Genomic DNA, 27,329 nt, shown 5'->3' with positions numbered 1-27,329 from the left:
ATTATGTGATATGAAATGCCATGCAAAGTATATATCTATTTTATTCATGCATTAGTAGTTGCATATAATTGTGATTGGTGCTGCGGACGCACATGTAAGTATCAGGTGAGTTATAGATGGTTTATGTGAATTTATGATTATGTGAGATGCATTAAGAGCTCATAAACCTGCACTCTGGTGTTAGTGCTCCCGCCATGGTTAGGGCACAGTCTTTCACGTGATGTTCACCTCCCACATCATATGCTCACCTTGGATCCAAGTTAGGTGCACAGACTTGTCGTACAGACAACTATAGGTGGTTCCAACTCGTAGGTGACCCGCAATCTTTCGCACAACCTTCACGTGATTGTAGCACTATAACATACTTATTTTACACCCAGACTTGTTATACAAACCACTAGAGGTGGTTCCGACTCGTGTGCAGGATATACGTTATGATGTGATATATTTAAGATTGATTATGAGCTATAGATCAGCTGTGCAGGCCACTCGGCTGACATGTTATTATCTCTTATGAGTTTATTTCACCTAATTTACTTATGCGGTTGTGATGAGATATATTTGGCATGGTATACTTGGCATATCACTATTTCTTAGCATGGTTTTGAGATATGTATATATTATATATTTTCTAGGAAGTATACAGCTTTTACGGCAAGGGGTTATAACTTTTGAGAAATGAAATGATTTGAAAAGCTTTGTTTTTATCCACTCACAACCTTGTTTTTCGCCCCTCCAGGTTTTAAGTAAGAGAGCTCTCTGGTGGCTTACAAGGATTAATCGGAGGTTCTGACAGTTCACCACCTATGTAGGTTTCACCTTTGGGTGATGCAAATTAGTAATTGTTTTGCTTGACTGCACCTAGACTTTTATGCTCTGGTTGTGTGTAATTCACACTTAAACTTGTACTAGCACTTTGTCTTAGCTAGTACTTCTGGTAGTTGGTTTTTATTTATTCGTATTTCTCTATATCTTTATTGTTTCCGCATTGTGCACATGGTTATGTCACCCTCGCATGACGGCCAGCATGCCTTGACCTTGTTCAGGGTGTGTCACCAATTGTTTTGTAAAATGTACCAATTTTTTTAACACTACGGATATATTCTTTTGCCATTTATTATTTCTTATTTTTACATAGTTTTTATCCATTTATTCAATCAAAATGTTTGAATTTTTTTATTGTAACCGTTTCTAATAGTATTATAATAAGGGGTTTTAAATTTATAGGATTTTAAATCTCATAAAATATCAAACAATTAATGTCAAAACTATAAAAATATAAATATTAATAGTAATATAATGAGGTGTACAAAGTCAAGAGACTTTGATCAAACTTTGAATACTATTAAGGTTTTAATCAAATAATGTTAAGGATTAGGAACCGCATCCAAAGTACCCCATATTTCTAACTTTTAGGTGAGATAAATCAGAGGAGAATCTAGACAAAACATAATAGGAGTTTACTACCAATAAATAAATAAATAAAGATAGTGTGGAAATCATTTCTCAACATACATATGTTTAAGAATCCCTCAACATTGAGACGGTACTATTTTTGCAATATATTTGTTTCATCATTTGTATCATCTCTCTAATAGAGATGATACTTATATGTGTTGGCGGGCTTAACTTTTATTAGATAGATGGTACAAATGATAGTACAAATATGTAGTAAGTGTAACATTTTTGTTTGAAGAGACTGAAAATACAATAATTCAACATCTCCATCAAATTATAGACAGTACAATGATTTTTGTTAATCTATCTACCCAAAACTACAGACACAAAGAATTATCCTAAAAAACAATTGACATAACTAAATGAGGGTGCGTGAGAGACTAAAAAAATGCTTGTTTATCTTGATTATAGGTTGTTATATAATCATTGTCACGTCAATCAAAGTTGTTAGAATATTTGTTAGGCTATTAAATGATTTGTTAGTTGGTTAATCAGTTACAAGTAAGTTTGTATTGTTTTATCATATAAAGAACTGCAACTGACAAATGTAATTAGTTAGTTATTTTCTTAGAAATACAGAAGCCATATTTCTCTTTAAAATTTCTCTCTAGTTCTTCATCTTTCTCAATTATTCGTTGTACTTTGATTATTCTCAATGTAGTTAATACCCAAAGGGTTGTGAGCAGTGAAGAAAATATCGATAATATCGACGAAATATCGCCGATATTATCGTTTTTTTGGGACCCCGATATTTTATTAACTATCCAACTTGTTTTCGGCAAAATATCGCGATATTTTCGAAACTATCGCGATATTTTGTATCTGCTAAATCGGAGAACAAAGCCGGAGCAAATAATCCGAATCCCTAAATCCCCAAATTCTAATTCAAAGCAAATGAACTGAATCCCTAATTCCTAAATCCCTAAAATCGATTTCAGTACAAAAATCAACATGCAGAAAAATCGCAATCTGTACAAAAATTGTAATTTACAAGCCGAGAAGAACGCCAGAGCAAATTAACCGAATCCCTAAATCCCCAAATTCGAATTCAAAGCAAATGAACTGAATCCCTAATTCCTAAATCCCTAAAATCGATTTCAGTACAAAAATGGTGCAACATGCAGAAAAATCGCAATCTGTACAAAAATAGAATCCCTAATTCCTAAATCCCTAAAATCGATTTCAGTACAAAAATGGTGCAACGTGCAGAAAAATTGAAATCTGTACAAAAATTAAAATTAAAAGCCGAGAAGAAGAGAAGTAGGAGCCTGGGAACGTCGTCTTCCTCACGAATCCAAGACGGCTGGGACAACGTCGTGCTCCTCAGTGGTGTCGACGGCTGGGACTACGATGATTTCCGGTCGATCTCCATGGAACAAGGTGGTTTAGAAGGCGGTTATCGAGTGGTGTCGACGGCTGGGTTTAGGGCGGGTGAGATGGGAGGAGCAGAGAGAGACACGGACGAGGAGGATCGAGAGATGGATCGAGATTCGAGAGATGATGTATGTGTGTGTGTGTGGAAGAACTGGAGAAGGGGGAAGGGAGGGAGAAGACTGAGAACGAAGGCTCAGAGAGAGAAGAGAGAGATTGAGACGATTCGAGAAAGGAAGGAAAGGAATGATCGAGAGAGTGACTGAGCTCCGTGTGTGGTGTGCGTGTGTGGTGTGGTGTGGGGGGTCTCGAAGTGTGTGTGTGGTGGAGTGTGAGTTCTTCACTATTTTTGACTGTCTGTGTGGTGGCGTGTAAGAAAAAAAAAGCATCCAATGATCCAAATAATTCAAAACCTATCTCTAGCTCTCTGATCCAATGATCCAAATAACTTTTTGCAATTTCAGAGCATGGACAACAAATAATACTGCTTTCATAATGAAATCGTGTGACAGTCAGTAAGATTCTTTCACATGCAAAACAGTGTGTCAATGTCTGTTATATACTTACATTCTTTCACCTTATCAGAGGTGGAGTATCAGAGGCATTCACAGAATTTTCGTTTCTTCTTCTTCCCATACCATTTTCAAAACCATTCCAGATCCATTCCAAAGCTTGAACACAAAGGGTTCCATATTTAAGGTAAGTTTACAAACTTAAATTTATATTATTGTAATTTATACAACAACAAATAAATTTGTGTGGACTCGTATGTTAATTTTTTTAAGTAATTAAGTAATGTTGTATAATTATTCCCTAGGATAATTTTAATATGTTTAATGTTATTTATTATTTTATTTCCCTTACCATTTTCAAAGTCATTCCAGATCTATTCCAAAGCTTGAACACAAAGGGTTCCATATTTAAGGTAAGTTTACAAACTTAAATTTATATTATTGTAATTTATACAACAACAAATAAATTTGTGTGGACTCGTATGTTAATCTTTTTAAGTAATTAATACTTGCATGTTAATTTTTGTAAGTAATTAAGTAATGTTAACCATTACATGTTAATTTTTTTAAGTAATTAAGTAATGTTGTATAATTATTCCCTAGGATAATTTTAATATGTTTAATATTATTTATTATTTTATTTCCCTTACCATTTTCATTATCAAATTGGATTATTATTCATTAATATTAGGTTTTTATTATTATCAAATTGGATTATTATTCTTTTATATTAGGATAATTTTTTTTATCAAATTGGTGGATTATTCATTAAATTGGATTATTATCAAATTGGATTATTATTCATCACTATGTTTTATATTAGGATTATTTTTTATCAAATTGGATTATTATTCATTAAATTGGATTATTATCAAATTGGTGGATTATTATCAAATTGGATTATTATTATCAAATTGGATTGTTATTCATCACCATGTTTTATATTAGGATTATTTTTTTATCAAATTGGTGGATTATTCATTAAATTGGATTATTATTCATCACCATGTTTTATATTAGGATTATTTTTTTATCAAATTGGTGGATTATTCATTAAATTGGATTATTATCAAATTGGATTATTATTCATTAAATTGGATTATTATCAAATTGGATTATTATTCATTAAATTGGATTATTATTGACACACCCCGTCCCGAAGGAGGGCATGCTGGCCGTCACGTGAGAGTGACGTAACCATTTGCACAGTACGGAAGCTTTAAGATACAATTTAAATTGATACACCCGAAGGTGAGTCCTAATTTTGTCCAATCTGTCAGAACACCGTCGAATTCCTCGTAGTCGCCACACCTTTGTGATTCCTGAACCTGGAGGGGCGCAAAACCAAAATTGAGTGGGTCAGTAAAACAATTCTTTTCCAAATCCAAACATTTCTCAAAACGTTGTAACCCCTCTCCGTAAAACCTGTATACTTTCCCAGAAATGTAAAATATAAATATACATATATATTCTCAAAACTTCATTTTTACTATCTCAACATTATCTCTTTATCAATCATGCCATGCCATGTCATCTCAACATTTCTCATATTAATTATGCCATGCCACATCATCTCAACAGTAATAAGGTATGAATGCATCAACATAATCATATCAGGTGCAAGAAAGTAATCAACCGTAGGCCCTCTAATAGCCCTATACGGTTGAACCTAGAGCTCAAAATCTATCATTATCACTCTACCGGAGTCACCTCTGTGACCCGTCCGGCCTTCTGCACACAAGTTACGCTCTAGTGCTTCTCATAAATCATCTGTGCACATAATCTAAGGTCACCCACCAGTCGGAATCTCACTAACACTCTCGCGACTGGTCTGTCGTACCCACTCCGCGTGGACTGTACGACTAGCATCTACTTGGATCCAAGGCGAGCGTGCGATGCGGTGAATACTATAAGCACTAAACCATGGTGCAGGATTTGAGCTCAATATATATCATCATCATCATAACAGTAATTAAATACTCATCTGTGCGTCCACCGCACCATTTCATACATATGCATCATAAATCAATTCTTACCTGTGCGTCCACCGCACCAATTCATACATATGCATCATAAATCAATTCTTACCTGTGCGTCCACCGCACCAATTCATACATATGCATCATATATTAATTCATGCATGGCATTTCAACTCACATTTCTATATACTTTTCATATCAATTCTATGCATGGTATTTCACTTCCCGTTTTTCCACATAACTCATATGCATTTCATTTTAAACATATTTTCATGCATTTTCAATTTCTGGGAAAACGTTAAGTATATATATATATACGGAAAACAAAACTGCCCACTCACCTGGAGTTCATCCAACAACTCCCTAGCACCACACATCAAGGCGTCACGACGATCGCCGCCTAGAATAGTAATCAAATCCAACCTCAGAATTCATATCGATAGAATATTTAACTTATATAAAATACGTCACTACGTAGTTCGATCCGGAAGATCTGCCACTCAGATTTTAAATCCATAACTTCCAGAGGTCCACAATATATCTCTAGGATAACATTTTATATTATGGACTTACAATTCCAATTCCGGAAGATCCGTAACTCGGATTCCCAATCCGTAAGTTCCAATAATCCTTAAATATTACGTACTATAACGTATCAAAGTTTGGTGATGATCCAACGGTCGGATCATCAATTCACATTTTCACCTAAATGTGAAAACTATAAAACGTTATTTGAACACCTAACCAACAATCTTCAATAACTTTCTCATACGGTGTTCAATTTAGGTATATGAATATACCACAGTGATCTACTCGACGTCACGGACGTCGACATATTTTTAAAATAATTTTATTTTTATTTTTTATTTTTACTGTAGCACCTTCTTCTTCCTTGGGTCGCCGGACTGGTTTTTCCGGCGGCCGTTTTCTGAACAGTTTTTCAAATTGCCATAACTTTGTCATTTCTCAACGAAATCAAGTGATTCAAAAACGAAAGTTGTAGCCCTTGAAGAGACAAGGAGAATGGTACCTTGCAAAACACCTAGTTCGCCGTGGTTTGGCCGGAAACTGCCTCGAAAGCCTCGGAGGTCGCCGGAAACTGGGTATTTTTCAAATGAGTATAACTTCTTCAATACTCAACGAAATTGAGTGAAACAAAAAGGAAAGTTGTAGTACTTGACGAGACGAAGAGATTGATACCTACCTCGACTCCTAACTCGCCGGGGATTCGCCGGAAAACGCCTCGAAAGCTCCGGCCAAACTTTGAACTTGTCGATCTCCGTGTTCTTACGTCCAAAAACTTCCAACGAAGCACTCCGAGCTTCCTTGGGACCTTACTAAACTCGTTGTGATCTTGTTTTAGCCTAAAACGTAACCAATTCAAAGCTCATGAACAGTGTCATCTCACGGCAACTTTAGAACTAGGGTTTTCGAAGTGAAACTCACCTGAAATTGGTATCCCCGTGCTCGTGAAGTCCCCAGGATCACGATGGTGGTCTTAAATGGAACGTTGGTATAGGTTTTAGGTGGTTTTGGTGGTTGCCCGTGCGTTCGAGAAGAAGAGAGAGAATGAGAGTTTCTGAGGAAGAGCTGAGGAAGAGAGAGAGTATGAAGGACAGTATACGGGAAATGGGGAGGGTTTTGAGGTGTGGGGATCCCACATGTCCAAACCAATCCCAATTTCATAAAATTCCATCATAAAATTTAAGTCTAAGTCTCCACTCCAATTACCAAATTTTTTTGGAGCTTAGATATAACGAACGTGAAAATTATACCTTAGTCACGTATTAGGGACATTTCCGTAATTTCATGTCCTCGGAATTAAAAATTCCGGCGCGGGCTGTGACAATCTCCCCTCCTTATAGAATTTCGTCCCCGAAATTCCAGCAACCAACCAAATCATCTATACTCATACAATAGCCTCGGATAAATCTCTCTCATCCGATTCTCTTTCTCCCACACAATTTTCTACTGAATGATTTCCTTCACAAAGCTTTTACTACTTACTCTGTCTTAATTCTTAGGACCTTCTTTTTCCAATCCAAAGTCGACATTAGTTCCTCACCAATCATATCCGGCTTAATTCTCAATAGTTGCACCAAAGTCCCATGTAACGACCCTGCCACTTAGTGACAACGCATCGAACACAAAATACATTATGTGCCTTAGCCAATTCTGAAGGCATCACAAACTTGTATGCAACTTTATTGATTCCTTTAGTGAGAGAAAAAAAAAAATGGTCTGATGTGTCTAAATCTTATCTTGTCTCTTTTCCAATTCTCGTCATTTCTGTTCGCGGTGAATTTTCCAAAAATATCAAACCATTTACCTTACACACTCGATTAGTGGCATATCCATCTGTTGATCTCTTTTGCCATTCCTGGTTACTTCAGGTTAACTTAATCACCTGAATACTTTGAGGAAACTCATCCATAGTCTCAGGGTCTACTAAAACTCTTTCTCGATCGAATCTTTCTCTACCCAGAAATATTCCATTCACAAGTCAACAAAACACACACATGACACACTTCATGAACCTTATGGCTTCACTTCGGAAACTGCGCAACCAACATACTTAAGAAACTTAGCAGTTCCGTAATCCAATTCTCTTTTCCATAAAACAAATAAGTAATGTTGCACTGTCTGGGAAAGGTTGTTACTCAACACTGGAGTAAATGTACTAACTTGTTACTTAACAAGTATAACTTCTTCTCGATCTTCCATTCTTAATTTTTCTTCCGTTGGTTTTCAATCCACAAGATGATACTCTTGGCAAACGTGCCAGACATTAATCTTACTGTAGTCTTCTCACCAAGTGCTTGAGCTAGAACAAACTTTACGATCACCCTGATCGTACAATCATGTTCATTAAGCAATACAATTCACTTTCGCTGCCTCATATCAAAATCCTTCCAAGTAATGGATATTGAAGACTTTTTGGATTCGTAAAAATCTTGCATTCTTACCAAATATAATGCCTTCATAACTTCACAGCAAGAATGGTAATCATGACTTCCAAGTCACCCGTAGGGTAATTCATCTTATGAGATTCCATTTATCGTGAAACGTATGCAATCACCCTAACATTTGCATCAACATGCCTCCAATACCATTCAAGAAACATCACTAAAAATTTATGATTACCACTATTCTTTGGGAATACCAAAATACGTGCATGAGTGAGGAAATACTTCAGTTGTTGAATCCTTTGCTCACAATTTCCTTCCCACTCATACATAACCTCCTTTCTCAACAGTCTCGTCAATGACAAAGCAATGACTGAAAAATCTTTCACAACCATCCAAGATAGCCTGGTAAGCTAAGAAATTCCGAATCTCAATTACAGTTCGTGGTTGTTCCAATTCCTCAATTTCTGCTATCTTTTAAGGATTCACTTGAATACCTTAAGAATATATAACAAATCTCAGAATGCCACCTGATTCATCTAACTTTAGCATTTGCTACTTAGCATACAACCGACATTCTTCCAATCTTTGTTCCACCGACTTAATACATTTACATGCTCTGCTCTGGCTCAGAATATGCCAGAATATCTTCAATGAAAATGATATCTATTTATCAAGGCATTATTGGAATACTTCATCCAATAACTCATAAAACAGCATGAGTATCCATATAGCATCACCATAATTCATAAAACAATCTTAAGAACAACGTCGCTCATAATCTTTAATTGGTAATAACCAGACCTCAATTCAATCTTTGAATCTTCGCAATTACTTCTGAGCTGGTTAAATAAACATCAGTACATCACCATGGATAACGGTTCTCAATCGTTACCCGACTCCATTGTCTATAATCAATGAACAGTCTCAAGATCCATTTTCTTTCTCACCAACAAACTGGTGCTCCTCAAGAGTGTTGTACTGGTTGAATAAAACTTTTATCAACCAATTCTCTCAACTGAATTTCTAATTCCCTTAACTCATCATGAACCAATCTTTAACATAAATTTATACCTGGCAACAAATCAATAATGAACCTCATATCTCTGCCTGAAGGCAATCCAGGTATACTTTCAGGGAAGACATCAAGAAAAGTCTAACTCTTTCGACATTATTCACACTACTCCAAACAACATCATTTAGCACCACATGAGCTAAGTATTTTTTACAGCCTTTCGAAAACAATCTCTTTGCTCTCACAGCATAAATAACAGCCTGACTCAATCCATTTTGCATACTTACAAAAGTAATCTCTGTTCATCCAGATCGATGGAAAGTACTGGTTTCCCATAACATTTCGTCTTGTCACAATTATAACCAACCAATCTAATGGAACAGAATTAACTGATACAATATATATTCTATTATTATTAAGCATTCCAAATAAGTACAATACTAACATAAAATAATCTACCGGGTTGCTTGCTTAACGAATCCACGAATGAGTTATTAATATTACGGTCTGCAGCCCGCAATACTGATAAATCATCGTTGTCTCGATAAGTAGGCAACCACTCACAAAGATATAACATTACTATTTTGTCACTCAATGCAAAATACATACACTCGTCTCAACTACATTTATTTACCACTCTCTAGGTAATATCATACATAATAAGAAATATATCAGCCGAAGTCAACTAGAATGACCAATACGGTTGATTCAACTCTTATCTCAATAATACGTCGGCCGGATCCACTCCGCGTGGTCGGCACGGCCGAGCCTATAACTCACCAATTTCTCATGTGTCAGTCAAATCCATTTCTCATGGTCCGTACGGCTGAACATATAACTCATCAAATATCTCTGTACTCACGGTCAATCCGACCAAACTACTAAATCCATAACTCTGCTGAATCGACACTATGATTTCATGGAAAATTGTTGAGTACAACTGATTCTAGGGACGATTCACAACTCTGTGTCCCTTCTGTTCACATAAACACATTCATTAATTTCACATTTCCCAAAGTGTTAATTTTGTACCTGCTGCACAAAGTACATTTCCTTTACTCGAGACACCTTGTCTCAAATATCTGGGATTACCAGTATATCCATCACTTTTACTCTGACCAGCGACATTAAAACCTCAGCTGGAAGAATTAACTCTAGCTTCACTTCTTTCGAAGCTCTGAATCCTTCGATATTCTTGATATGACGAATCATTAACTTTATTGTCTTCTTTTAATTCCCATTCTTTTCTTATTCTTCTTTATTCTCGTTGCTCATGTTCTCAGAGTCCTCAAGGCTCAACAACATCTAGCATACTCCTGATAAGAACTACAATGGATAGTGGTCACCCAAAATACCACTTCCCTTTTTGCCACCCAGCTTAAAACAACATAACACCTCCACCAAATTAACAACAATATCTGGATGGAACGAGGCAAGTCTGAAAACTTTCTATAATATCCCTCGATCATCACCTTCCTTGTCTCATATTTGTAAACTCTTGTTTACTACCATCAATAAATGCCGGAGGGATAAACTTTTCCTTAAAAAATTTTAAATCGGCTGATTCCTCTGGTGACAACAATTAACATTCCTGTTTCCACCAGGATGCAAATTCATACCCAAAACCAGGTAGTCGTCTCGACCCACCTGTCAGAAGGAAGATTCCTTTGACTTGCATATTCCGAAACATCTTTTCCAATTGGTTAATCCGTCACTTTGTTCCCTCAGGTTCATCATTTCTCTTAAGTGATTCAAATTCAACTCATAATCCGTCTTAAAATGTCCCTTTTTATAATAGACTGAATCACCATAATAATAGTTTTCCCTAAACCGCTATATTAGGGAGACTAAATTCCGCTAACTAAGTGGCTTGCTACGAGGCGGTGTAGTTCTGACAGAATTCACTAGAAACTTCTCAAGATGTCCAAGATTGCAACCATGCTCTGATACCAACTGACACACCCCGTCCCGAAGGAGGGCATGCTGGCCGTCACGTGAGAGTGACGTAACCATTTGCACAGTACGGAAGCTTTAAGATACAATTTAAATTGATACACCCGAAGGTGAGTCCTAATTTTGTCCAATCTGTCAGAACACCGTCGAATTCCTCGTAGTCGCCACACCTTTGTGATTCCTGAACCTGGAGGGGCGCAAAACCAAAATTGAGTGGGTCAGTAAAACAATTCTTTTCCAAATCCAAACATTTCTCAAAACGTTGTAACCCCTCTCCGTAAAACCTGTATACTTTCCCAGAAATGTAAAATATAAATATACATATATATTCTCAAAACTTCATTTTTACTATCTCAACATTATCTCTTTATCAATCATGCCATGCCATGTCATCTCAACATTTCTCATATTAATTATGCCATGCCACATCATCTCAACAGTAATAAGGTATGAATGCATCAACATAATCATATCAGGTGCAAGAAAGTAATCAACCGTAGGCCCTCTAATAGCCCTATACGGTTGAACCTAGAGCTCAAAATCTATCATTATCACTCTACCGGAGTCACCTCTGTGACCCGTCCGGCCTTCTGCACACAAGTTACGCTCTAGTGCTTCTCATAAATCATCTGTGCACATAATCTAAGGTCACCCACCAGTCGGAATCTCACTAACACTCTCGCGACTGGTCTGTCGTACCCACTCCGCGTGGACTGTACGACTAGCATCTACTTGGATCCAAGGCGAGCGTGCGATGCGGTGAATACTATAAGCACTAAACCATGGTGCAGGATTTGAGCTCAATATATATCATCATCATCATAACAGTAATTAAATACTCATCTGTGCGTCCACCGCACCATTTCATACATATGCATCATAAATCAATTCTTACCTGTGCGTCCACCGCACCAATTCATACATATGCATCATAAATCAATTCTTACCTGTGCGTCCACCGCACCAATTCATACATATGCATCATATATTAATTCATGCATGGCATTTCAACTCACATTTCTATATACTTTTCATATCAATTCTATGCATGGTATTTCACTTCCCGTTTTTCCACATAACTCATATGCATTTCATTTTAAACATATTTTCATGCATTTTCAATTTCTGGGAAAACGTTAAGTATATATATATATACGGAAAACAAAACTGCCCACTCACCTGGAGTTCATCCAACAACTCCCTAGCACCACACATCAAGGCGTCACGACGATCGCCGCCTAGAATAGTAATCAAATCCAACCTCAGAATTCATATCGATAGAATATTTAACTTATATAAAATACGTCACTACGTAGTTCGATCCGGAAGATCTGCCACTCAGATTTTAAATCCATAACTTCCAGAGGTCCACAATATATCTCTAGGATAACATTTTATATTATGGACTTACAATTCCAATTCCGGAAGATCCGTAACTCGGATTCCCAATCCGTAAGTTCCAATAATCCTCAAATATTACGTACTATAACGTATCAAAGTTTGGTGATGATCCAACGGTCGGATCATCAATTCACATTTTCACCTAAATGTGAAAACTATAAAACGTTATTTGAACACCTAACCAACAATCTTCAATAACTTTCTCATACGGTGTTCAATTTAGGTATATGAATATACCACAGTGATCTACTCGACGTCACGGACGTCGACATATTTTTAAAATAATTTTATTTTTATTTTTTATTTTTACTGTAGCACCTTCTTCTTCCTTGGGTCGCCGGACTGGTTTTTCCGGCGGCCGTTTTCTGAACAGTTTTTCAAATTGCCATAACTTTGTCATTTCTCAACGAAATCAAGTGATTCAAAAACGAAAGTTGTAGCCCTTGAAGAGACAAGGAGAATGGTACCTTGCAAAACACCTAGTTCGCCGTGGTTTGGCCGGAAACTGCCTCGAAAGCCTCGGAGGTCGCCGGAAACTGGGTATTTTTCAAATGAGTATAACTTCTTCAATACTCAACGAAATTGAGTGAAACAAAAAGGAAAGTTGTAGTACTTGACGAGACGAAGAGATTGATACCTACCTCGACTCCTAACTCGCCGGGGATTCGCCGGAAAACGCCTCGAAAGCTCCGGCCAAACTTTGAACTTGTCGATCTCCGTGTTCTTACGTCCAAAAACTTCCAACGAAGCACTCCGAGCTTCCTTGGGACCTTACTAAACTCGTTGTGATCTTGTTTTAGCCTAAAACGTAACCAATTCAAAGCTCATGAACAGTGTCATCTCACGGCAACTTTAGAACTAGGGTTTTCGAAGTGAAACTCACCTGAAATTGGTATCCCCGTGCTCGTGAAGTCCCCAGGATCACGATGGTGGTCTTAAATGGAACGTTGGTATAGGTTTTAGGTGGTTTTGGTGGTTGCCCGTGCGTTCGAGAAGAAGAGAGAGAATGAGAGTTTCTGAGGAAGAGCTGAGGAAGAGAGAGAGTATGAAGGACAGTATACGGGAAATGGGGAGGGTTTTGAGGTGTGGGGATCCCACATGTCCAAACCAATCCCAATTTCATAAAATTCCATCATAAAATTTAAGTCTAAGTCTCCACTCCAATTACCAAATTTTTTTGGAGCTTAGATATAACGAACGTGAAAATTATACCTTAGTCACGTATTAGGGACATTTCCGTAATTTCATGTCCTCGGAATTAAAAATTCCGGCGCGGGCTGTGACAATTATCAAATTGGATTATTATTCATTAAATTGGATTATTATCAAATTGGATTATTATTCATCACCATGTTTTATATTAGGATTTTTTTTTTATCAAATTGGATTATTATTCATTAAATTGAATTATTATCAAATTGGATTATTATTCATTAATATTAGGTTTTATTATTCCATATTATTTGTATAATTACTTAAATTTTTACAATCATTTTCTTTACTTTGTATTTAATTCTTCTGTAGAATAACTTTATTATTTAGGTTCTCTTATTTTATCAAAAAATAATTGTCTAATTTTCATGAAAAATAAATATAGGTACGTTTAAGATGTCCAGTAAACGCGATCCAGCTTGGGAACATGGAGACCCAATAGACGGAAACAAACATGGCACAATTTGCAAATATTGTGGTCGGGTAATGAAGAGTGGCGGAGTGACACGACTGAAGTATCATCTTAGTGGATTAGATCCATAAAAAAATGTCCAACGATGCGATAATGTCCCCCCAGAAGTGAAGGCATTCATCAGCATATTATTAAAAAATAAAAAACAGCAGAAGGAAAAGATAACACAGGGAATGGAAAATATTCGAGCTGGGCTACGGGGAGAAGTCTATGGCCAAGCGGTTGACAGTGATGATGATGACGATGAGGACGAATGTGATGATGACATGGGACCTGAAGAACGACGCAGTTTGAAACAAGCATTACGTGCCTCCAAACAGTCAGCATGGGAAAGAGAACACCTTCATAAAATTCCTAATAGGGGACAAGGTTCCGGGACAAGTGGTGGTGCACAAATGAGACGGGGAGGCAGTCTTAGAGAATCACAACCAACACCACCAATAGCCCCAAGTTTATATAAGTCATCCAACGCACGTCAAAAGAGTGTTTGGAGTTATTTCAAGGAAGGTAATGTGAAGGAGGGAATGGGGCGTCTAATTAGCAAGTTCTTTATCTATGAAAATGTCCCTGCTGCGAAGGCATCATCACATCATTTCAAAAATATGGTAGTGGGATGTCAACAGGCCGGTGTTGGAGTACAACCTCCCACTCCCTATGAGATAAGAAACAAATATTTGGATATAGAGTATAAAGACATTGGCGAGTATGTTAACAAGTTGAGGTCAAAGTGGGAAACTAATGGTTGCACAATCATGTGTGACGGATGGACCGGCCCGACCAGATTATCTATCATCAACTTCATGGTATACTCCAAGGGAAAGACAATTTTTTTGAAGTCTGTTGATGCTTCAGACCATATAAAGAATTACAAGTATATTTACAAATTATTGAGGGATGTAATCATGGAGGTGGGAGAGCATAATGTTGTCCAAGTCGTGACCGACAACGGTTCTGCATTTGTCAAAGCTGGAAAAAAGTTAATGAAGCATCATAATGTGTTTTGGACATCATGTGCAGCACATTGTATTGATCTCATGTTTAAGGCAATGGGGAAGAGAGAGAATGTTGCTACTGTGGTCAAAAGAGCTAGAACGATCACAAATTATATTTACAATCACGGTTGGTTGTTGGCAAAGATGCGTGAATTTTGCAAAGGAGAAATTATTCGTCCAGCTACCACTCGATTCGCCACCAACTATATTGCATTAAACAGCCTACTCAAGAAGAAAGCAGGGTTGAAGCAACTATTCACTAGTGACGATTGGGCCAACCACAATTTCAGCAGCTCAAATACAGGTCGTATGGTGGAAAGTATAGTGCTTGATCATGCTTTTTGGACTCAAACAGAACATGTGTGTCAAGTGTTTGAATCTCTTTACAAAGTTTTACGGATCGTTGACACAGAAGTGTATCCTACTATGGGGGCAATATATGAGTTGATGCGTGTAGTGAATGATGAATTGGAAAGAAAACATGGTGCAAGGTGGGTCATAAAAATAATTGAAGACCGATGGTATAAAACATTATACCACGATTTGCATGCAGCAGGTATAAATTATGTCATAATTTGCAATTCATTTCTTTAGTTGCATAAGTATTATTTCTCTTATTAGAGTATGTGTTTCTTTGAACAGCATATTATTTGAATCCCCGATACCAATACAGACCCGGTGTTGGAGATGATGGTAACCTTATACGTGATGTACATAATGTATACTCTAAATTAGACCCTGCATCACCAGCAGTTGGCCAATTTGGAAATGAGGTACACAATTACTTAAATTATAATAATTACTTTGTTGGATTAAACTAACACAATTTATTGTATTCAGCTAACATGGTTTAAAGATGCAAGAAGAACATTTGAAGAACCAACATCAGTTGCTGCTCGAACAAATATGTCTCCTAGTGAGTATAAACATATTTCACTATAAGTTTATAATAGAATTTGTTGGAGTTATTAGGCTTATCAACATTATTTTTCATTGTAGCTGAATGGTGGATCATGTATGGGACCGATGCACCAACTGTGAGAAAGTTAGCAATAAAAGTATTATCACAAACAGCTTCCTCATCTGCTTGTGAAAGAAATTGAAGCACATTTGCACTCATACACACAAAGCAAAGAAATAAGTTGGTTCATAGTAGCTTGGGAAAATTAGTTTATTGCTACTACAACATGAAGCTTCAAATTCGAGATAAGGAAGCAGAAATCGATCATGTCGACCGTGGTGACCTACTAGATGTGTTTGATATTGTTGGTGAAGATGATGATACGGAGGGTAACCAACTTTTTCAATGGATTAGACCTCTTCATTTAGATGATGATGAAGGCAACCTAGCTCCCAGAGTTGCTGAAGAAGCACGTAATGAAGGGATAAATGTAGAAAGAATATTAGAAGAGGAGGTGGGATCTAGCAGCTCTGACTCTTTCGAAGAACTTTTGCACCCAAGACCAAGAAACTCTGGAATTCCACCTTCTTCCAATCCTACACAACCACAACATCGTGCTGATACTAATGATATCTCTAGTACAAGATCAGGAGACTCACCTACCACCGGAGGTGGGAATGATGAAGGACATAATGGAGCTGAAGGTAGTGGAGCTGGAGGTAGTGGTGGTGGATATGAAAACTATTATGGACCACCACCTCCCGGATATATGAGCCCCTTCACTGGTGAGGCAAACTTCACGCATGCAACACAGGATGATGACCATGGCAGTAGGCGGGCAGGATCAGGAATTGGTGCCATAGGGAAGGACTATACTCGCAGAGAAAGAGGCAAGGGGATTTTGTCAAGTCAAGAAGATGACTCGTTATCTAGAACTTCAGACTCTGTTGGATTGGGAAGTAGTAACTATGGTTATACTCATAACCAACCATTTCCCTACCCTTCATATCCCATTCCTGTTGCGATGGAATCGAGCGACTCATGGAAACAATCCCAGACTCAATCTTCAAATGATTTTTCTTATGGACAACCTCAACCAATCTCGGATCCATATGGGTGGCATATTAACAATTACGTGCAAAACTATTTTGGGGATTTATCATTTGATAACTACTCTTCACAATACACTCATTCTACACATAGAGATGATGAAGATAGTGAAAAATTTGAACCTTATAGGAACTCTATGTGGTACTAAAGTGTAAAATATTGTACTAATTCATTATATATAAATGATTATGGTGTGTTTAGACTTCTTTTATTAATTACTACATATTTTCTACGCTCACAATATTTGTCAGATCGCTATATAATCAACTTGATAATGTTAAATCCATCATGCAATGCATTTCCTTCCAATTTTTTGTGATAAACTAATAGATAATTGACTTAATAAACATCCTACAAAGTTTCAATAAAAATTTCCAAGTTTTTCTTACAATTTCCGTGGTTTCCATGTAATTTTTATCGATATCGATATTTTACCGATATTTCCATCGATATTTCCGTGTTTTCGGACTACCGATATTTCCGATATTATCGATATTTTATTTCTCGGTTGTGAGTAGTGAGCGTGTGAGGGTTAGAGAGAGAAGGGAGTTGATGCCACAATTTGACCGGACCGCCTGGCCTTTGTTTTTTCGGACGAACGACTACATGGCCTTTACCAAGCCAAAAGGACTTGCCTTTTGACAAATGAACATAAGGGACAACATCCGTAAACGTGATTTTATTACAATCAAATCATATAAAAGGTTCAAACATGTATAGTAAGCTGAACAATAATTACAACTTAAATGATATTTTATATGTTTTCTTTATGCAATTTTTTAAAAAAAAAAACTACTTTTTTAATATTTAAAAGATGAAAATTTCCAAACGGACAGAAACTCAAGTCCGTTTATAAATGTTTTTAAAATAGCTGAAAGTGTTTATGGTGAATATGTTTTTTGAATCACTCCTTAATAAAAATGCAAGTGAATCATGTAAAAGTACTTGAAGTGTTTCTTGGACAAGTACATAATTGGTACTTCTTGCAAGAAACACTTCAAGTGTTTTTTAAACTAAAAAAAAAATTCTCCAAAAGCATTTCTAATCATTTTCAAAGCACTTCCAAACGAGTCCTCAAACAACACTGAATGATCGTTGCTACAACCATATCATCCTGCAGCCAGCAGCCTCACCTTCCCGGCTTCCTCTTCCCCCAAATGACCTCTCTATCTTGCCCTTCAATTTCTCTATTCCTCTGTGGAGCTTAATTAACTCAATAAGTGTCCTCAGCCATATGACAATAAAAAATTTAATACATTAGGTAGAACACTACCTTATAATGGGCACTCGATTCTGCCCACTTTGCACTAGAAACAGATGATGCATGTTCATACATATCAGCACGGAGTTTTTCTCGGATGATTGAAATATCACCATTAGCCAGTTGCAAGGGAGCATCTGCATACTTTGTATATATAATAAGAATGGAAGTTCCATTCCTACTTTCCTAGAATGCGATTTTATAAAAAATGAGTGCTAATAAATCTACTCTACAGTCTTATCTTCTCACCCGTTATTTTAATAATTTTTTAATATCAATTTTACTCTTTTGTAAAATGACATATAAGGACCAAAATAAAAAATTACTTGCTTCCATTGATCTGCAAGTACACCCAAATTCACACCCAAAATAATAATTCATGGACTCACACAAAAAGCTACCTTCTTGTTCGAATTTTAACATTTTACGTTGCTTTTGAGTGTCTCGATCATGCCCTAAAAATTTTCAAAAATGTTGACAACACAGTCACTACTGTTTGGAGCCAGATGATCAGAGGCCACGCTTGGAGCGAAACTCCGCGGAAGTCTGTTGAATTGTATAAACGGCTGGTGGGTTTAGAGGCAGAGGCTAATGGGTTTTCCTATTCGTATGTTAGAAGGGGAACAGGTGCACAAGAGGGTTCTGGTAAGTGGGTTTGGGGGTGGTGTCGAGTATGCACGCCTGGTGTTTGATGGTATGCGTGAGAGGAGTGTTGCAAGTTGTAATTCGCTGCTTGCGGGCTATGTATGGTGTCGGGATGTTGATGGGGCGCAGAGGATTTTTAACGAGATATCGAAGTGGAATGTTGTTTCGTGGACCACCCTGATTGTGGGGTGTGCTCAGAATGGGAGGTATAAGCAAGCTTTGTCTTTGTTTGGTTAGATGAGGAGGCCTGGTGTGGAATTGGATAAGGTGGCGCTAATGGCGCCATCATCAGCTTGTGCCAAAAAGGGGACTTGAATTTGTGAAGGTGGATTCACTGGTACAATGAAGAGCGACTGTAGATGAAGTCACAGCAGTTGTTGGTGGCTCTGTATAATGCGGTCATACACATTTACGCCAATTGTTAATTAGAGGTTGTTTTAAAAAAATAGTGGGTAGGAAAATAACATTTTAATTTTTTAATTTTTTATGATGAGTGGAATTATAATGCGAGTGAAGAAATAAAACAATGGAGAGGGTATAGTAGCACTCCAAAAAATTACTGTTAGTTGGAGTACTCTAAAATTTGTACACTTTTTGAAATTTAGAGATCTACTGAGCATGTTGAAAATTTGAAGTAGTACTTTTGCATACTCCAAACTGTGACCTATAGTTCCTTTAGTATTTTTCATCCATTTGAATTGATACAAAATAACATACTGAATCCATCATCAATCCCACTACTATGTTTATGTCAATATTCTTCCACTTTCTTACATTGAATTTAACTTTGCTAACACTGGTAAGCTTCCCTTTCAAAAAAAATTTCTCTTCAGTAAATACGATTTATCAAATGCTTAATTTTGGTTTGGAGTTGCATTTTTCTCATGGTAAAAATTGGTGTGTCCTATCCAGAAAAATTAGTGGGCATTCGTGTTAGGATTTTTGAAAGTTGGCTTATTTTGAAATTAACAATTTTATCCATCATTCACTTGGTAAAGGACACTTTGAAATCAATTTTTTCCGCAGCTGAGACAATTGAATAGTTGATAAGAAAGCGACATTTTCATTCTATTTGAAAGAATTAGACAAAAGTATTTTTTAACAACTATGATATAGTTTGATTTCAATTCATAATTACTTATTTTGTTAAATTTAACCTCGAATTTGTTAGCAAATCTTTATACTTTATGTGCAGATACATATATAATCTTGTATGTATAATTTTTATAATGTTGTTAAACATTTTTACTTTCATCTTTTTGTTCGTAGAGGGTGAAAATCGCGTTGTTCACCAATGCAAAACAAGGGACATCTTCTACTTCATATAGGAAGTAGAGATTAGTTCGATTGTGATTGTTTTTCTAATTTGGTTAATTCGAAATTTGTTAGCTTTCGTCTAATTTAGTTGCTTGCAATGTTTGCACATGTAGTCGTTTTCTAACTTAGTTCATCAAAATATGTCATACAACTTCCAATCCCGCAGTAACGCGTGAATCACATTTCCTGCAGCAATGCGCGGGCTACACTTTCTAGTTATCTATTCTAAAATTGAGGAAGGATTTACTATTCATTCAGCTACAGTTAAATTTTTGCCCCTCGATTTCACCTTATTTACAAGAAACCCATCAGATTTGGGCTTGATTTCACCTTAGAAGGGTAATTACTGTATCTTTAATAATTCCTAACCACTACATTCATTATTTAAATGTTAGGGTGAAACCTTAATCATTCATGGCAGGGGTACAAATACAGAGTGTAATATATGGACGGTGGACCTGGCTTCTCTGCGCTCCCACTTCCCATAAACTCTCATCCGTTCTTATTTGTGCGGTCACGGTTAAGCCACGTCAATATTTTATACTACTATTGCTTTTTGTTTTATTATATCTATAAAAAAATCAATATAAAATGTTGACGTGGCTTAACCGTGACCGTATAAAATAGGAGGAGATAAGAGTGTATGGGAAATGGGAGGGCAGAGAAGACGACTCTGTAATATATACCCACTATCTCACTATGGAAAAACTCACAAAGAACATAAGAGCATATGTATCTTCCTTTACAGCTCATTGTTTAATATTTTCTTGTTAGGTTGACCTAAAACATATCACATCACATACTATTTTGTTAGTTTAATCCATTAGACACCTGGGTAGGCTGATCACATTCACCTAAAACCCTCTTTAATCCGTACACCCACTACATCATTTTGAGTATTATTGTATTATTGCAACGACAATTACAAGAATAAGCATTACTAGATGTACACCCACTACAAGAATAAGCATTTCCGATCAAAATCAAATTATTATTTTTGATAAACCCATTTAGAATCTGATCAGGGTTTTTGCCTGGATTCCAGGGTAAAAACCTTGAAACTTAAAGGTTGGTTTGATCTGGGTTTTCCAAGTAAGTTCTGTAAAATTATCAGAGAGACGGGCAATACGGCCCACTTCCAACAACACTGATATTGTCCTTCAACTTGGTAATTACCACCTGCACAATCCGTCAGGTGTGGGGTTTTATCACAAAGGGTCTCACTGTTAGTTAGAGTGGGGTTAGGATATTTAAACTATTACTTATCTTTTACTACGGCCGATGTGGGATTCAACACGCCCCATCATGTGAGACTCAATTAGTGGGCCACACGTGGAAGATCCACACATCAGCAACCACGTGGAGCCAAGGGGACTCACCCTACAAGCGGGGCCAAGGAACCCACCATATGGCGCGGGGCCAGGGAACCCACCCATCACGTGACAGTACAGTACGGGTTCGTTCATTGGCTCTGATACAATATAGAATTATCAAAGAGACGGGCCATACGGCCCACTTCCAACAACATCGATATTGTCGCCAACTTGGTAATTACCACCTGCATAATCCGTCAAGTGTAGGGTTTTATCACAAAAGGCATCGGTGTTAGTTAGAGAGAGGTTAGAATATTTAAACTATTACTTATCTTTTAGTACGATGGATGTGGATTCAACAAGTTCTGCGTGAAAGTGTTGGCTGCTGCTGCTCTGCTCCCTCAACACTCATTTTTTACATATCGCATCGTCGATCCGATCCCCGCTCCAATCTGCCAAACCAGTTTGTCCCCCCTCCCAAATCCCTAATTCGTATTGTTTATTTCTCTCCGAATTTTGATCTGATTTTTTTTTCCATATTTCCAATAAATCATTTGTTATTCCTCCTCATCTCTCTCAGTGCTTTCACTGAAATTTTCAGTTCTTAGATCATATTTTGTTTCTGATTTTTGTTTGCGTTCAGTGTGATTTTGTGTGAAAGAATCAAAGATGTTGGGAATTTTAAGGCAAAAAGTGGGAGTTGGAAGCTCATCAGCTATGGTACACCCTATACTTCTGCAAATTTATGAACTTTCAGATTTTCTGCCTAATCTTTGTGTTGGTTCAGATTTTCGGGCAGAGGATTCGCCCCGCCATGTCGGCAATGAGTGGTTTCGCATCTTCGGTGAAAAAGGTAATTTGACGCCTACCATCATCTAATCTTTGGCATTTATAATCCATGCGATTGCTTAACAAAAAATTTATGTTTTTTGCTTTTTCAGAAGATTAATTTTTGTGTAAAATATAAATCTTATAAACATTCTACCCATTGTTTAGTTTAACGAATTTTGTAGTGTTAGTTCTGCACCATTCCAATTTTCCTTTGATTGGATAAATAATAGTCTTGTTTAGCTAATTTGCAAATTTCCTCATATTCCTAAGTTAGCATTTTTAGTAAAAAATTTTAGATTTTACAGATTTTTCCAGTTTAGGATGATAAAAATTTAGGGCTTTGATTTGTTGATGTGATTTCCACGTACTCTGAATTCAAATAGAAATGCAAGGATATATTAGATGTGTGAGTAAATTTCCAGTCTTCATATATTTGTTTAACCCTTAACGATATGTGAATTATTGATTGATAATTTGATAATATGTATGCTATTATTGATTAAGAAAAATTAGTTCGTTAATTTGTTGGGCTTGGTTGTTTTGGCATGTTGATGTTTTAAAGTTCCTCTTTATAGTTAGGTTGAAGATCATGTGAATAGATTTTTTTTTTGGTTGGTTTAGATCGGGCGATTCCGGAGGCCTTGTCATCGAGGTTAGTCTGAAGCGATTCCTATCTTATTGACTTATTGCATGTCAAAATCTGCTTCTAATTTGTGATTTAATATAACTGGGCTTTAGAAAAAAATTCATGATTTTGTCTAATCCAATTGAGTGATTAGAAAAATTTTCATCAAATTTCTGGGTTCCTGGGGGTTCTGAATCTTGATGTTGAGAGAACTTGGTTGCTTTAATTGCTAATGAAATTAGCTTCTAAACGTTCATAATTTGCTTTTTTATTTTTGTTCTATATTTTCTTTGAGTTCAGATATATTTGTTTATTTTATTTTATGATATATTGCCGATGCCAAAATATCATATTTACAAGGACGAAGATAGCAAGGCTTGAAATCAAATTTTTATCCTGGTTCTACTGCTGGGTTCACTATTAATAAAAGGCACATGAAATATGGTATTGATTTTAGAGCCTTTGATTTCTCAGATTGTCTTCATACATCGAATGTCATATGAATATAGTTGTAGTTAATTTGTCAAAGTTTGTTATTGTTTAGCTTTTTCAAATGGCAGCCTTGGTATTTGCCCAATATTTTTTTGTGAATTCCAAACTTTGCTTATAATTGTAGGTACGTAAAAGCTGCCAATTGGATTTGTTCCCCAGATGATAATGGCATACCTATATAATGGTTGTTCTTTTGCTTTGATGTAGAAGTAAGAAAATTGTTTTGCCTCTTATGTATCCTGCTTCTTTCTGTCCGTGTGTTCTTTGTTCAAAGGTTGGTTGGTTGTTAAACTTGCTGCTGTAGAAGAGTTAATTTCTGGTAGGCAGATGATTATAATGTTGTTCCTATTATGCATAAGGTCGTGGTAATAATATTGTGAGATTTTGGGTGCGGTTGTTTCACTTCTTAAGTGGGACTGGACTGGCTAGGATTATTGTCCCATGTTTGGTAAGCTTGGGGACTAACTTAAATGAGACTAGCCCGGACTTGTGTGGACTATCTCCCTCGCTAGGTCGTCTTAGCGAAGCTCCTCGAAAATCACGGGACTGCTAAGACTTGCTTCGTCTCTTTTGCGCCGCTTGGCGTCCTCCCTCTGCGAAGACCTTACTTCGTCTACGTTGCGTCTTCTCTCCAACAAGATCACAGCACCACACCAAGACCATTCCCTCGTTTCAAATCCGAGAGAACTACAGCGATATTCTCAACGACCCGACCAAATTGCACCCCTTGCCGTCTGCAACTCCAATCCCTGCCCATGCCCATACCCAGCCCTACCCACCCGTGCCGTCTGCAACTTCAATCCTCACCCATGGAAGAACAAGTGAAGTTGGACGATAAAAGAGGTAAAGGGAAGAGATAGAGGGATTTGAACGGGAAAACAAAGGGATGAGAGAGAAGAAGCTGAACAGGAAAGCTCACCATGGCTGCCATTAAATTGGTGATGCTAAGCTTGAGAGGGAGGGGTTGGGGTTTTTTGGGGGAAGACGGTAGTACTGAGAAAAAGAGGGAGAAAAGGCAGAAAAAAGGGAGAGGGTTGGGAGTTATAGGCGGCGGAGATAAAAATGAATAAGGGAAGAAGATGATTCTAGCCAAATGAAATAATAATAAAAAAATTAGTAGATTAGATTAAATTAATGATAAAATATTGTATATATAGATTTAATAATATAATATTAGAGTCTTGCTTCTTAATTCGGCACTGCATCAAACACTTCACCAAGTCAGTCCAGCTTAGTCTAGTCTAAGCCAGTCCAGCTTAGTCCCTGAAGCTAGTCCAGTTCGAGATAGTCCGGTACAACAAACGCACCCTTTGTGTTTGCATAAATCCAGTAGTGGTTTTGATAATCAGAAAGTAATCTCTCAACTTCTTTGTAATTATAGTTGCTTTGATACTGTCATAGGGACTTTTATCAACTAGGTAATGAGGCAGTGAATTGGGTTTGAGAGTTTTGATATTATGAGAAAGGTATGGAGTATATGGGCAGAGAGGGAGGTTGGTGATTTGCAGAAATGGAGGGCGAGAGAAAAACGGGAGAAAAGGGGTAGTACATTATATTTTGATTTTATAATTTTGGGGGGTTTTGTGTTTAAACTTTTTTAGTATTTTTTTATAGATATAGCCTACAAATGTTTACCCAAAGGTTGGACGTAATCATTACTTCCTATTACAATTATTAAAGTTAATTATCTTTTATATAGAAAGCCGGAGGCCGGTTTTGGTGTCACCGGCTTCGACAAAAATAATTGGACGCAAATGCCTGTCGGCAAAAAAATATTCAAAGCGGCTAAAAAGAATGCATAAAATTATCCAAGGGTAATTTTGTCATAAAGCTATTTTTAAAGAACAAAGTCGCTGGAAGGTTTCAGTTGCCATCCTCTTTTCTGCTTCTTTCTTTCCGTCTGTCTCTGCCCCAGTTTCTTTATCTCCTAAACCCTAATTTTTCTGTCTTTCTGATCTCATGTCTCTACTCGTGCCGATCAGTCGAACACCGTCCAGCAATGCGTCTCCGAATTCATTAGCTTCGTCACCAGCGAGTAATTTTCACCTCTCTCTCTATCTCTCTTTCTCTGTCTACTGTTAGTCAAATTTGTTTGGATCTTTTCATCGGCCGTTACAAACGGCAACGCTCTCTTGCTGAAAAATAGCGAATTTGGTCTCGGTTTGAAGAAAATTTGAAGCCCATAAAAGATTGCATCTCCTGCTGTCGATTTGAATAGCATCAACTATAGAAAAAAAAAACATCCATTTTTTTCCTTTTGATTAAAAGAGGAGATTTACACCGCAACATACTAACACAAAATTGACATGTAAGTTTGAACCAAATATCTATAAAATCGTATCTTATTTTAGATATACATCATCATAGCCAAAACCGTAGAGGCAGAAAAGACCCAAGGACAAGTACATGGGTGCACAAAAGGATAAAAGGCGTGCATTAATCATTCCCCATTATTTATCACCTTCCTTCTCTAATAATGCCAACGAGCAGTGATTGAGTGACGTTTACTGAAGAAGGCGCAAGGTCAATCACGGGGGTGTTAGCACCACTTGCATTGTTGCCTTCGGGCTGATAGTTGAAGCGGTCATTACTATGCTTGGATGCAGTTGATGGGGTATCATCCTTCATCAAAAAGCTACCTGTTGACAATGTCGTTACATCCTTAAAATCATAATCTGTCAAATAGCTCGACTTCGACATGACAATGCCTATGTCAATATCTTTAGAGAGCATTGCCACCACGCGTGACATAGATGGCCTCGTCATCGGTGATGCCTGCGTGCACATGAGAGCTGTTCTTATCAGTCTAGTCGCTTCATTTTCGTCAAACTCTGTCAATCTTGGATCCACCAGCCCCAGAATTTGGTCGTTTTCATGTAGAGTCCATGTCTGAAAAACATTATGCCATGGTCCAAGGAAAGGGTGAATAAGTTTTTCACAACAATGCCAAAATAAAGCTAGGGGAATGCAATTCCTACCCATTCAAGAAGATAAATCTTTTATGGATCTAAGTTATTGTCAGAGTTTGGTCTCCCGCTAGGGATTTACAGAGCAACGACTCCAAAACCAAACACATCAGCCTTATCTGTCAAATGTCCACGCATTGCATACTCGGGTGCCAAATAGCCTCTGCAATGCAAGATAATCAAATGGTTGTACAATGTTTCTTGAGATCATTAGTGGCATTATTAACATGATGTGTATTAAAATTTCATGCAAGTATAAATGTGACATTGTCCCTGCAACTCGGGTGCTGATGTGGGTTTTCTCGTCATCATAAAACTTTTCCAATCCAAAATTTGATATTTTTGGGGGGAGTTCTACATCGAGCAAAATATTAATGGCTTTGACATCTCGATGTACAATCCTTGGCCTTGACTCCTTATGGAGGTAAGCAAGTCCTCTTGCTGTTCCCAACAATATATTGAATCAAGTAGGCCAGCCAAGGTGCAAGTTACTTGTCTCTGAAATATTAGTGAACACATCCAATCAAAATCAAAGCTCAATTTATAGACCTAAAAAGGCATTTTCTTCTTTATTCTGCAACTGGACAACATCAAGGC

General features: G+C 37.1%; 3 long non-coding RNA genes across 3 annotated transcripts; 1 reads left to right on the top strand and 2 right to left on the bottom strand.

The window, feature by feature from the left end:
* Nucleotides 1-4,455: 4,455 nt before the first annotated feature.
* LOC139196538 (uncharacterized) lies at nucleotides 4,456-6,954 on the bottom strand. The gene is made up of 5 exons (XR_011581565.1): nucleotides 6,767-6,954; nucleotides 6,525-6,684; nucleotides 6,351-6,419; nucleotides 5,662-5,720; nucleotides 4,456-4,669 (listed from the first exon to the last, which is right to left on the bottom strand). It is a non-coding gene; the product is annotated as an uncharacterized lncRNA (long non-coding RNA).
* A 4,208-nt stretch (nucleotides 6,955-11,162) lies between these two features.
* LOC139196539 (uncharacterized) lies at nucleotides 11,163-13,666 on the bottom strand. Its single transcript, XR_011581566.1, has 5 exons — nucleotides 13,479-13,666; nucleotides 13,237-13,396; nucleotides 13,063-13,131; nucleotides 12,374-12,432; nucleotides 11,163-11,381 (listed from the first exon to the last, which is right to left on the bottom strand). It is a non-coding gene; the product is annotated as an uncharacterized lncRNA (long non-coding RNA).
* An 8,683-nt stretch (nucleotides 13,667-22,349) lies between these two features.
* LOC139195776 (uncharacterized) lies at nucleotides 22,350-24,286 on the top strand. The gene is made up of 3 exons (XR_011580727.1): nucleotides 22,350-22,538; nucleotides 22,606-23,301; nucleotides 23,891-24,286. It is a non-coding gene; the product is annotated as an uncharacterized lncRNA (long non-coding RNA).
* The last annotated feature ends 3,043 nt before the right edge of the window (nucleotides 24,287-27,329 follow it).

The sequence above is a fragment of the Malus domestica genome, chromosome 05 (assembly GCF_042453785.1).
Source record: "Malus domestica chromosome 05, GDT2T_hap1".
Classification (NCBI taxonomy): Eukaryota; Viridiplantae; Streptophyta; class Magnoliopsida; order Rosales; family Rosaceae; genus Malus; species Malus domestica.
Note: the sequence above shows the minus strand (reverse complement) of the source record. Positions and strands in the feature narration are given on the sequence as shown.